An 11,197-nucleotide genomic window follows, 5' to 3' on the forward strand; every position below is an offset into this window, starting at 1 on the left:
CAGAGAGTTACTGTGTTAAAGTCACAGATAGAGCACCGGCTATATAAGCTTGTGAGAAATTGTGCCCGTGATACTCGGGCTAGTGGAACCAAGTAGCTACAGAAAATAGGGGCTGATCTGAGAGGGATACCTCCTGGGTGGGCAGGTAAGTTCTAATATACCATAGTTGTTTTTAGTAGGCTTATTAGGCATTTGATGCCTGAGGAAAATGTACAGAATGAGGACCCCTACAGAACAAGGGTGACCACATAATTTATTATCCAAACTGGGACACATCTTGAGACTGAAAGCGGTATTATTAACCTGTTAGCTTCCTGGGGCCGCCATAACAAATTACCACAAACAGAGTCAGAAATATATCCTCTCACAATTCTGGACACTCGAAGTCTCTGTGGGATCTCAGGGGAGGATCCCTGCATCGCTCCTTCTACCTTCTGGTGGCTTCCAGCAACCCCTGGTGTTCCTTGACTTGTGGCTACATCACTCCAATGTCTGTCTGCCTTGCTCTTCACATGGCCTTCTTCTCTGTGTCTTCTCCCTTTCTTATAAGGACAGCATCAGTGAATTTAGAGCCCATCCCATTCTATCCAGGTAGGTCTCATCTTGAGAACCTTACCTTAATTACATCTGCAAATACCCTTATTCCAAATAAGATCACATTAGGAGTGTTTCCAGAGATATATTTCTTTTGGTGGGGGGACCACTATTCAACCCACCACAAATAATTTCACCAGACCAATCAGATTAAACCAGGACTGTTCTGAGCAAACAGGGATATAAGATAAATCTAATAGAAAGTGCAAGAAAGATGGGATTTATGAAGGGAAGCAAGACAATACAATGACAGAACAAGCCTATGTCCAGCTTGGGGGCTAGTTGAATGGAGACTCCTCCTGGGTGGGATTTTCTTACTCAAGGAAGTGAAGGAAGACAATATTTTGTTGAACAATGGGTGCCCTTGCCTGTCTAATTCTCAGTGGTTTCAAATCTCTCCAATAGCCGTTGGTACCACAAGGGAAAAAAAAATCTCAAAGAGTATGTTAGAAAAAAAAAATGCATAAGAACAAGGTTAAAGTAAAGAACAAGTTCAGATTCTGAAAACAGTGCTATCCTAATGAGAAAGAGAGAAGGAAAGGAAAGGAAATGACTTTAAAATATTGTTAAAATGGTAAAAACTTCGGTGAGACATCCCAAAAGGAAAAGGGTAACAATACAGGGAAATTCAATCCCACCAGGGATATGTATATACCTCGTTTCAAAAATATGAGGAGACAGGAAGAAATGTCACTGCTGTTATTGAGCTAAAAACTAACGATTCAAGGTCTACAAATAAATGTTGTGATTATTTTTATGTTTTAGTAAATTTTCATTTAAGAATAACAGGCAGAAAAGGGCACAAATCACAAGCATACATCCAGGTGACTGAATTTTCAGACTGAATACAACCTTGTAACCAGCCTCAGAAATTTCCCTTATGCCCTCTTCTGATTGCTACCCCCTTGAGAGTAACCTTACCCTGTTTCTAGCAGCATAGCTTAGTTCTGTCTAGTGTTGAACACTGTATAAATAGAATTATGCAGCGTGTACTCTTTCGTGTCTTATTTGACCTAACTGTGGTTTGTGAGAAGCTTCCATATTTATTTTGTATATATCGCAATAGTTTGCATGGAACTACACTCTCTGAGTATTCTTCACCATATTTATCATTGTTAATGAATACTGAGGTGGTTTCCAACTTGGGGATGTTATCAAAGGGCTGCTATGGACATTCTTGTACATGTCTCTTGGTGAGCATATGTTTGCATTTCTGTGGACACACACCTAGCAGTGGAATTTCTGGGTCAAGGGGTATGTTTATGTTCAGTTTTAGCGGATACTGCCAGATAGTTTTCCAAAGTGAATATACCAATTAAGGGCTAGACATTTCATTCTAAAAATAGAAAGGATTCCTGAGAAGGGCTTGTGGCAGGGATCTTGGTCCTTACAGGGCCCCAAGGGCCTTGGGTTTCAGAATCATCAATGGCAGCTTCGCTTCAGGAATTTGCTGGAATTCTGCAGCTGAAGCCAAGGTAGGGAAGAGAAGGAAATAGCCCACAGTGGGCAGAGTTCAGAAACCAAGAGAATTAACTCCATAGCAAGAAGCAGTGATGGTACACCTTTGGAAAAGGGCTAAAATCACTTCCTAAAATGCCCAGAAGTAGCAGTTACTCTACCAGACAGAGGTGTCGCTCAGCCCTGGAGAAGCATTGGACTCAATGGACACTGGACACTTAGAAGCTTTGGGTGTGTAACATGGGGACCAGGGAGACTAGAGCAAGACGTAATGCTGGAAAGTATGGTGGGCATGATGACATCGTTCAGTGACAGACTTGTTCACCTGGTGGGAAGACTGCTAGTGGGGAAAGTGCCTTCAGTATCAATTCCCTCGGGGGTCACCTCAGAGGCAGAGAGTCACCTGGTCCGAGGTCACACCCTTGTCTGGACAACCCACATCCAATGCCTGGTCAGTGAAGCAGGACAAAGTCCCGGACACCTTGGCCTAAAACTCAGGACAATTCTTAATCCTTCTAGCTCCCCATGGAAGTTGGCCAACACTGTCTGGGGACTATATCACCACTTTCCTCCCTTTACCTACTCGTTTCCTTGTCCTCCCTTCCACAAGTTTTAATCCCTTGGGAACTCATTAATACACATCCTACATACTACATTCTGTTTCAGAGTCTACTTTCCAGGAAAGCCAACCTGCGACAAGGCCACTTTGCAAAAATGACAGGAGTATCTCCAATGTCCCTCCCTGCTGCTATAATAAGTATGTCCTGCTAATTTGGAGACTCTTCAAATAGCATCCATACAATGTGAGACTCAGTCTTGAATTACTTCAATTTCAGGGATCACCAATCCAATGAGAGATCACTAGGTTCCAGCTGCTAAAATCATTCCATTTATACCTTGGCATCTAGGTAAGGAACCTCTGGCTGAGACTAAAGAGAATTAGGCACTGGGGAGAAGGATTTTGACTTTAATTTCTTTAGACTTTAACCTAAAATGGCAAGAGGATTTAATTTGAAGCCTTTTATTTTACCCCAGGATTTAATAAGAAGAAGGAAGCTATATTATTCCAAGTAAAGACATTTTCATTCTGCTACTACTGTATTATTTGTGATGGTTTTGTGCTGTCTTTAGGATGAACAGCTCTTGACCTATATTGGACAAAAAGGCTGGACATGATAACGGAAGTAGAATGGGGAGCAGTCGTGCAACTTAGGGTACAGCATGAGTTCATAGTTGATTTAATGAATGTCCTGTTCTGAACCATTTCATAATCTTCTCTCGGTGAAAACTAACATGCCCACCAGAAGGTGTAGCTGAATGAGGGTAGGAAAAAAGTCACTTTATTGAAACATACACCATTGTTTGCCCAGTGGATTAAGAAATCAAAAAGATGCTAAATGTTGGGAAGAATCCCCTGGACAGATTCCGTATCCCCATAAGACGTCTGCAAATGGGTTGCCTGGGTGGCTCAGCTGGTTGAACGTGTTACTCTTGATTTTGGCTCAGGTCATGGTCCCAGGGTCATAGGATCAAGCCTGATATTAGGCTCTGTGCTGAGCACTGAGCCTGCTTAATATTCTCCCTCTCTCTCTCTCTCTCTCTCTCTCAAAAAAAAAAAAAAAAGTCTGCAAAAATAACATATCTGTGCTCTCTCTTTCTCTTTCTGTCCCTTTGTCTCTGTCTCTGTCTCTTTCCCAACTTCCCAGGAAGGAGGAGTGACTATTCTGACTGATGAAAATGGGAAGATCTGAGTATGCATGAATTGGCCCAGTTCCATGTGGAAAGAACACATTGTAATGGCCAAGACCTGCGTTTCAAAGCAAGTGTGGAAACCCCTAAGTCTCTACACATGACGACACGGTGGAATTAAGGCATCAATTCCGGGAAAGCATTTTGCTCAGCAGACCCAAATTCATTCTTGAGTGGACTGTCTCAAAATCAGGATTTGGGGAAATCTCATTGTGATTATGGATGCAAGAAGCCTAGCAAATAGAAAGCTAACGTCTTACCATCATTAGTTTGATTCATGTGTCTATCCCTCAAATACTCTGAACTTTGGAAGATAGAGACGAGAGTTATTTACTGGATAGGAGGATTGGAGGCATATCAGAGAGGGCCTCAAGTGACAAACTAAGGATTGGGACATTTTCAAGAAGATTTATAAGACTATTTGAAGACAGAAAAGGGTATTATTGTCGCAAAGGAGGTTTTCCCCCTTCAAACCCCTGGCTCTGGGTAGACTCATTTAAACCTCAAATGTTCATTTGTGCCTCAGGCATCAATGATGGGCATGTATGCGGTCCATTACTCATCCAGCTCTGATGGGTTCAGAGGCAGGCGCCTGCCCTGAATTTCACACCAGACGAGGCGATCTGAGTTTAACACTTTGGACCTCAGACTTCACAACATAGCTTCTATTCCTCAATGAATACTTGAGATGTTTTCGCCCACGCTTCTTATTCAGTTTTGTTAATTACTTTCACATTGAGGAAATTTGCCCAAAGGCTATTAGAAAGTAATAGAGGGATAAGAACGATTACCCATTTAAATAAACATTATTGATATTCTCTTCTGATGTGTAGTTTGCCATATCGTTTTAGCAAATGTAAAATACCTAGGAGATTTTTCATATTTTTATTCAAGACCTGAGTCCTCTAATGCTGGTGCCCTCAACTTCCATTGTTCCCTGTAAAGAACTTCATCCACTACCCCCAGGCTTTTACACCCCTCACTGTGGGGAAAGGACACGATCCTTTGGATATCACATCAGGTCATTGTGCTTGCTGGTCCCTCAGCCTGGGGTACTCTTGACCCCCGGTCTTCATTGCTGGCTTTCTATCATATTCCATGACACTGTTTTCTCTTGTTGATATTGTATGAGATTTTTCTCATGTCATCACTTACTCACTTATTTATGGTAGAAAACCACATGGAAAAAGAGAAGCCACTGCATGCTCAGCCCGGAAAAGTGCCTGGTAAGTATGTGATGAAGAAATGTCCCTGGGCCTAGAAAAGGAAATCTGTTTCAACTTTACACGAATTCTAGATTACGGCTAAACAGGAAAAGAAGTCCAGTGGTTTCTCTGCTCTGAAATAACTTCTGGAGTAGTTGAGGAGAGACAAGAGTTAAGAATAAAATCACTCAGCTTACAAAGCAACAAAATTGTAAATACCTGAAAGAGAGACCAAGCATATGTGCTGATACAGACATTCATCCACAGATGTCTCGGGCTAAACATGAGCTGGAGAAACTACCATTTTCCAGAAAGGCTGCACCAGTTGGAACACTTACTCCACTGGATTGAATCACTAATCCTGGAATTTCAGGCACAAGTGCAGTTTTATTTGAGCTAGGATGTCAGGGAGAGGTGAGCAGAGGGAAAGAAACTCTCTTAAGAACAGGAATTTAGTGCTGGGATTGCTCTTTGGGTAGATGCCGATGTGCATGTTACAAACTGGAAAATGAATGACCATTCAGCTTTCCCAAACCCTGCTCCTAAGGGGGGACTCTTATATGGGGCCTTAATAATTATACTTTCAACAAATAGTAATAATAATAATAATAATAATGGTAGTAATTACAATTACAAGAGCAACTGTTCAGTTTCTATGTAAAAGTATTTGGCAAGAGAGAAATTTAGAGTTGTTTTCTTTGTTTGTTTGTTTTAACTTACTACAGATGTAATTATTCTCATCTCAGTTAAGAAGTCACCTCAGATGGATGCCTGGCTGGCTGGGAGGGAAAAGCATGTGACTCTTGATCTCAGGGTCATGAGTTCGAGCCCCACGTTGGGTGTAGAGACTACTTAAATAAATAAATAAACTTTAAAAAAGAAAGAAAGAATGTCATCAACTGCTCTCTTTGGCAGATAAACTCTTCAATTCCTCCTGCAACCTGGCAGAGTCCTTGAATGGTTTACACACAGTTGGACTTTTTCACACTTCCTGATTTGGGAAACGTCTGGAGAAGTCCCTTCACAAGCTCAGGAATGCACTGAGTGAGAAGATAGCACCGCGGCAAGACCCAGATATGATGGATGCCCATTGCATGGTTTGGGAAAGTTGTTTTCCATGGGAGATGTGGTTCAGACAATCATTTACCATGACCTGTGGCTCCACTTCGTGCCCCCACCAACTCACCTCTAATCAGGTCTGTCTGTCCACCATGGTAGAAAAGCAGTGGTTTGGACCCAGATAGCCCTAGATTCAAACTAGTCACGTCGCATCGCAGAGGCTTGGTCTCTCCATTTGGGGAATAAGAAAAATAGTGTCATGAAGGCTGTACTACATATAACTCTCCTGCTGCATAGCTGGTGTTCAATAAACATCACCAACTGTCGTCATACGCTTCGGAGAGGAAAAATGCAAGGATGAAATCCTTCGTTCATCCATTTCTCTTGGTTGGCCATTCCTATTTCTTCTGCCTAATAAATTGCCAGAAACCCTTATGTTAAAAAAATGACAGACTGTTCTGTTTAAATCACTGATTATGAAAACTCAATAAATCGTCTGCTTTACTCTTCCCTCCTGATTGACCCAGAGGTGAGATGCCTTGATTCTCAGCCCCAGTGGATTCTCAACGCTCACTCCCAAACAAAACCACAGACAAAGGCATAAGACGCACAATCAAGAACGTTGGGAGATTTCCCTTTTAGAATCATTGCTAGGGACTTAATAATTATTCAAATGACTTATCAAGCATGTGTCAAGTCTGTTCACGTCTTGCAAGTGATGATTTCAAACTAGCAGGGTCCCTGGCTCCTTTTGCTTCAGTGTTTGAGCTGCATTAGTGTTCTAGCTGAGGGTTTACTAAAGAAATACAAATTGGTGGCATTTGGATTACAGTTACGCAATTATGCTACATATTAGCAATCCATAGGAAAAGTGTAGAAGGGGAGCGTGAAGTGAAGATTTCCTTAAATAAGAGTCGGGATTGTGCAAGGTTTAATGTAGCATGACAAAGGTCATGCATCATCATACCCTTGCATAGCATCCTAATGTACAATGCACTTTCACATGCCACGTATATTTCACTGAATACCAACAACTACACTATGATGGAGTTATTAACAGTGCCATTTTATAGATAAACAATTGATCCATGGGAAGACTGACATGCATGAGATATAATAATAAATGGCAGATCTTGTATTTAAACTCAGGTAAAGATAAAATTCACATACCTACTAAGGCTCAGGAGCCTTAGATATAATATAATACTTATTCTATAAGTCAACCATCAAGAAAGGTGGCATACCCCTGATACATACCTACTGTGCAGAAGCACTTAGGTAAAGGCACCTTTCAATGGGTGGATACTGGGGTATCCCACCCAATCATAAAAAAGGGGGGGGGTGAAAAAGTCAAACATATCAAAGGTAGGAATGTAGTTAGGCTTCAGGAAAAGCTCAATCTAGGAATTTAAAGACTTTCTCCAGCTCATCTCTACTTCCTTAAAAAAAGGTTTTTTTTAATGTTTATATTCATTTATTGAGAGAGCGTGAGTCAGGGGGTGGGCAGAGAGAGAAAGAGAGAGAGAGAGAGACAATGCGAAGCAAGCTCCGGGCTCCAAGCTATCAACACAGAACCTGGCACGGGGCTCAAACCCATGCACCGTGAGATCATGACTTGTGCCAAAGTCAGAAGCGTAACCAACCGAGCCACCCAGGTGCCCCTCGTCTCAGCTTCTGACTCTAATGGCTTCATTTCTGTCACGGAAGTCCTGCTTCTTCTGCATGGCAAATGTCAGAGTTAACTGTCTCCTGTATCCCAGCTTCATCACTAAAAATGAGAAGCATATTTCCCCTCAGTTACTGTTTGAAAAATCCAGCTGAATGACCTATTTGCCCAATTTGGTTTGGGCATCCGCTACTGGACAAATGAATTGTGGCCAGTGTAACAGGGCCATCTAAGAACATAGAGACTTACTCTGTGACCACACCAATGAGATATGTAAAGAAATAATGGGGCAAGAAAGCAGTGTTCTATTCTGAGAAGGGGAGAATGCTAGGTACAGCAAACAACCATCCACCTCCAAACTGTAGCATATTAGCCTAACTCGTACCTTATGGGCCATCAGCCTCATGAACCACTCGCTCCATGTCTATCACAGGTGGATCAAGCCTGTTACTTAAAGAGTAGGGAAGTAAGGAGAGGGTAGGCGAGGAGCTAGGACATGTTCCAGGTACTAAGTCATCCACATCCTCATAACAATTCTTTTTATGGAAGAGAAAACTTAGGCCCAGGTTAGCTAAATAACTTGACCCAAACCCCAGAGCGCCTACGTGACAGAAGCAGGATTCAAACCCAAGCTGGTGGTTACAGAAGCCACTACCCCCTAAAGCCTCTCAATGAGAACAGAGAATAAGATATGACTAGCACAAGATGGCGGAGAAGCTGTGTTTCAAGCCTGTCCTGAGGCTGACGAGCAGTCATCAAGCAACAGAGGCTTAGGGGCCCTGCTTCGGGCCAACTGTGGGATCTTGCACAGCAACTTGACATCCTTTAGACAGTTTCTTCATTACCAGGAGAATGCACTGAACAAGCTTACGCGTGCCCAGGATCTGTTGTGCCATAGGGTCAACTGCATCCGAAAGTCCAGACGGGTGACTTGGGTTACTCTCCTTTTCCTAGAATAGAGCCTCTGGGTGAATCGGACGCTGTGTCTTGAGATTCTTGCCAGGCCTGCCTCCCTAGCTACGTGCGGTGCTCCCTGGGAGTGGTTAGAGAATCTCCAGTTGCTCAGCCCAACTGTGATAAACTCATGAATCAGGGTTACTGGATCTCAACGAGTATGATGAGGCAGGGAAAAATCTCTCCAGGACACACACGCCAGAGAGGCCACAAACGAACCACTGCCTTTTTTTTTTTTTTTTCTTTTTCAAGTCATGACATCATTCAGATTCCTTTACCCTTTTTCACAATTCATGCACTCCTCCAGCCCCAACTCATCCACACCCCAATATGGCTCACATGTCCTTGCCTTCCACCGAAACCCCTAAGTCAGAACTGTCTTAAATGCTTATCCTAATGGAAGGAGCCTGGCCCCGTCTAGCTAAGAGGTGAGAAGAAGGGCTGGCTGTGGAAAGACAAATTTGATGAATGTCTGCTGCTGAATAATGCATGTGCTCTGTTTGTGAAGCTAATTAACTGAATTCACTTAATGGAAAAAACGGTGCTAAGAATTCTTTTTCTTTCAGAAAGGGCTGAGGAACTGAATAGAAAAATGCTCCCTCAACAGCATACCCCTGCTCTAAGTGTCACCGGGAAGTCACATCAAATGCTCTGAAGGTGCCGGATATATTTTTCCAATTGCTTTTTAGCTTTGTAATTACAAGGATCTAAAAACCTTGATTTGCCTTTTCAATAACTTACGGCGAAACCCCGTTGCCAGCACAGGCAAGGCAAATTCCAGCGTGCCTGTGGGACGGATCGGACTGTGAAGGAGCAGAAGGCTAGGAAAGCGGTATTTCTTTTTCTCTCTCCTCCAGTGTTCTAGTTTGTCACTCATTTTCATTTCCTATTTTTAACTGCTAGCTAGTGAGCATCCAATTCGGCATGCAGGGATTGTTTTCCGATTTCAAAGCCCTGCAAGGCCACATTCAAATAGGAACGGGGACTTATTTCAGTTAAACTCTGGAGAGCATGGAAATGAGATTTTTGTTTCCCTCACTGCATGTGTATTATTCATCATCCTCTGCTATTTCGGTGAATTTTAAGGACAAGGCAATGTGTTGGTACCGTCTTTCACCATTACTCAAATGCCATTCAGGGCCTTTAATGTGTTCTTTTCTGATTCACTTTGCGCAGGATTTGTTTTTGCGCCGTTATTTTTTGCTTGGTTGTTTCCTTTTTCCTTTTTTTTTTTTTTTTTTCAATTTAATCTACCCTAAGGTTTTTTTTCTTAAATAATCACCCAATGTTTGTATTCATCTTAAAATCATTCACACCCCTCAATAACTGCTTAGTCTACTGACAGTTGACTTTAATAGCGCGTATACTGAACTTTCAGTCTTGAAATCCACATCACTGATAGTGAATAAGGGAGCCTACGATATCTGCAGGGAGAGAAAAGCCACGGGGCCTGTCTCCAGATTTTCTCACCTGGAGTTGTCCCGCTTGACTACCTTAAGGCTCTCTGGAGGGCAATTCAAAAGCTTGGGAGACTTTTCTTATGAGCCCCAGTGGGGCTTTGAGCTCAACCCAACCCAGCTTAAACCACAAGCTGCCTCTGTCTCTTGGATCTGTGAGTTTCCTCTGCTCTTATACCGAGGGGCTATGAGCAATCAGCCAGCTATGCTATCCCCAGACTTGGGTGGATCCTAGAACAAAAGGAGTTTCCCTGGGTCTCTGCCCTCTGCATGCCATTGGCCCAAACTTCCCCAACATGTGGCTACTGTACATTTTCATTCTGTGAAGAAGACGATAGGGAACAAAGATTACGTCAACATCACTTGAGAGGGTACAAAAGCCAGATCAAAGATGGGTTGCTCTCCAGAGCAGCATTCCTTCAAGGGGTAAAAATGGTCACAACTGATTGTGTCATCTGAGAAGAGAGTTGGCATGACTGTTCTTACCAGGATCCACTCAAAGGTGCCCTCACGGGTATCTACCTGATATGATATCAAAGGCCTGGGGAGATTTCCACATACAGAAAAACTGAAAAAGAGAGAAAGGCAAGAGAGAGGACAAGAGAGAGAGAGAGTGAAAACAACCCCACCCAGCCACCCTGATTACTGTAAGATCTCTACGATTTCACTAATGAGAATATATTCCTTCCAACTCTCAGCCTCCTTGGAGAGGCGGGCCTGGGGCCTCTTTTGAACATCATTAGTCACTGATTTTCTCAGTTGAAATCAGTGATGGGAGATTACTAGGCCTCGGGGCCAGGACTGGAGTGAGGCTAGCCAGGTGTCCAGGGACAAATATTTCAGGAGGCTCTCACTCTCAGGTGCTGACAGAGGAAGATAGAATAAAGACGACTGAAACAAGAGTATCCAAACTGCACTTTTAAGAAAATGGGTTGGGGGCTCCTGAGTGGCTCAGTAGATTAGGCATCTGACTTTGGCTCAGGTCATGATCTCACAGTTCGTGAGTTCGAGCCCCACGTCAAGCTCTGTGCTGACAGCTCAGAGCCTGGAGCCTG

The 11,197-nt window shown here is 42.9% G+C and overlaps 1 long non-coding RNA gene across 1 annotated transcript; it reads left to right on the top strand.

The window, feature by feature from the left end:
* Positions 1-8,985: 8,985 nt before the first annotated feature.
* Positions 8,986-9,402, top strand: LOC147577100 (uncharacterized). Its single transcript, XR_015255742.1, has 2 exons — positions 8,986-9,113; positions 9,252-9,402. It is a non-coding gene; the product is annotated as an uncharacterized LOC147577100 (long non-coding RNA).
* Positions 9,403-11,197: the final 1,795 nt, after the last annotated feature.

This window comes from Puma concolor, chromosome C2 (genome assembly GCF_028749965.1).
Source record: "Puma concolor isolate L17-30 chromosome C2, mPumCon1.1.hap2, whole genome shotgun sequence".
Lineage (NCBI taxonomy): Eukaryota > Metazoa > Chordata > Mammalia > Carnivora > Felidae > Puma > Puma concolor.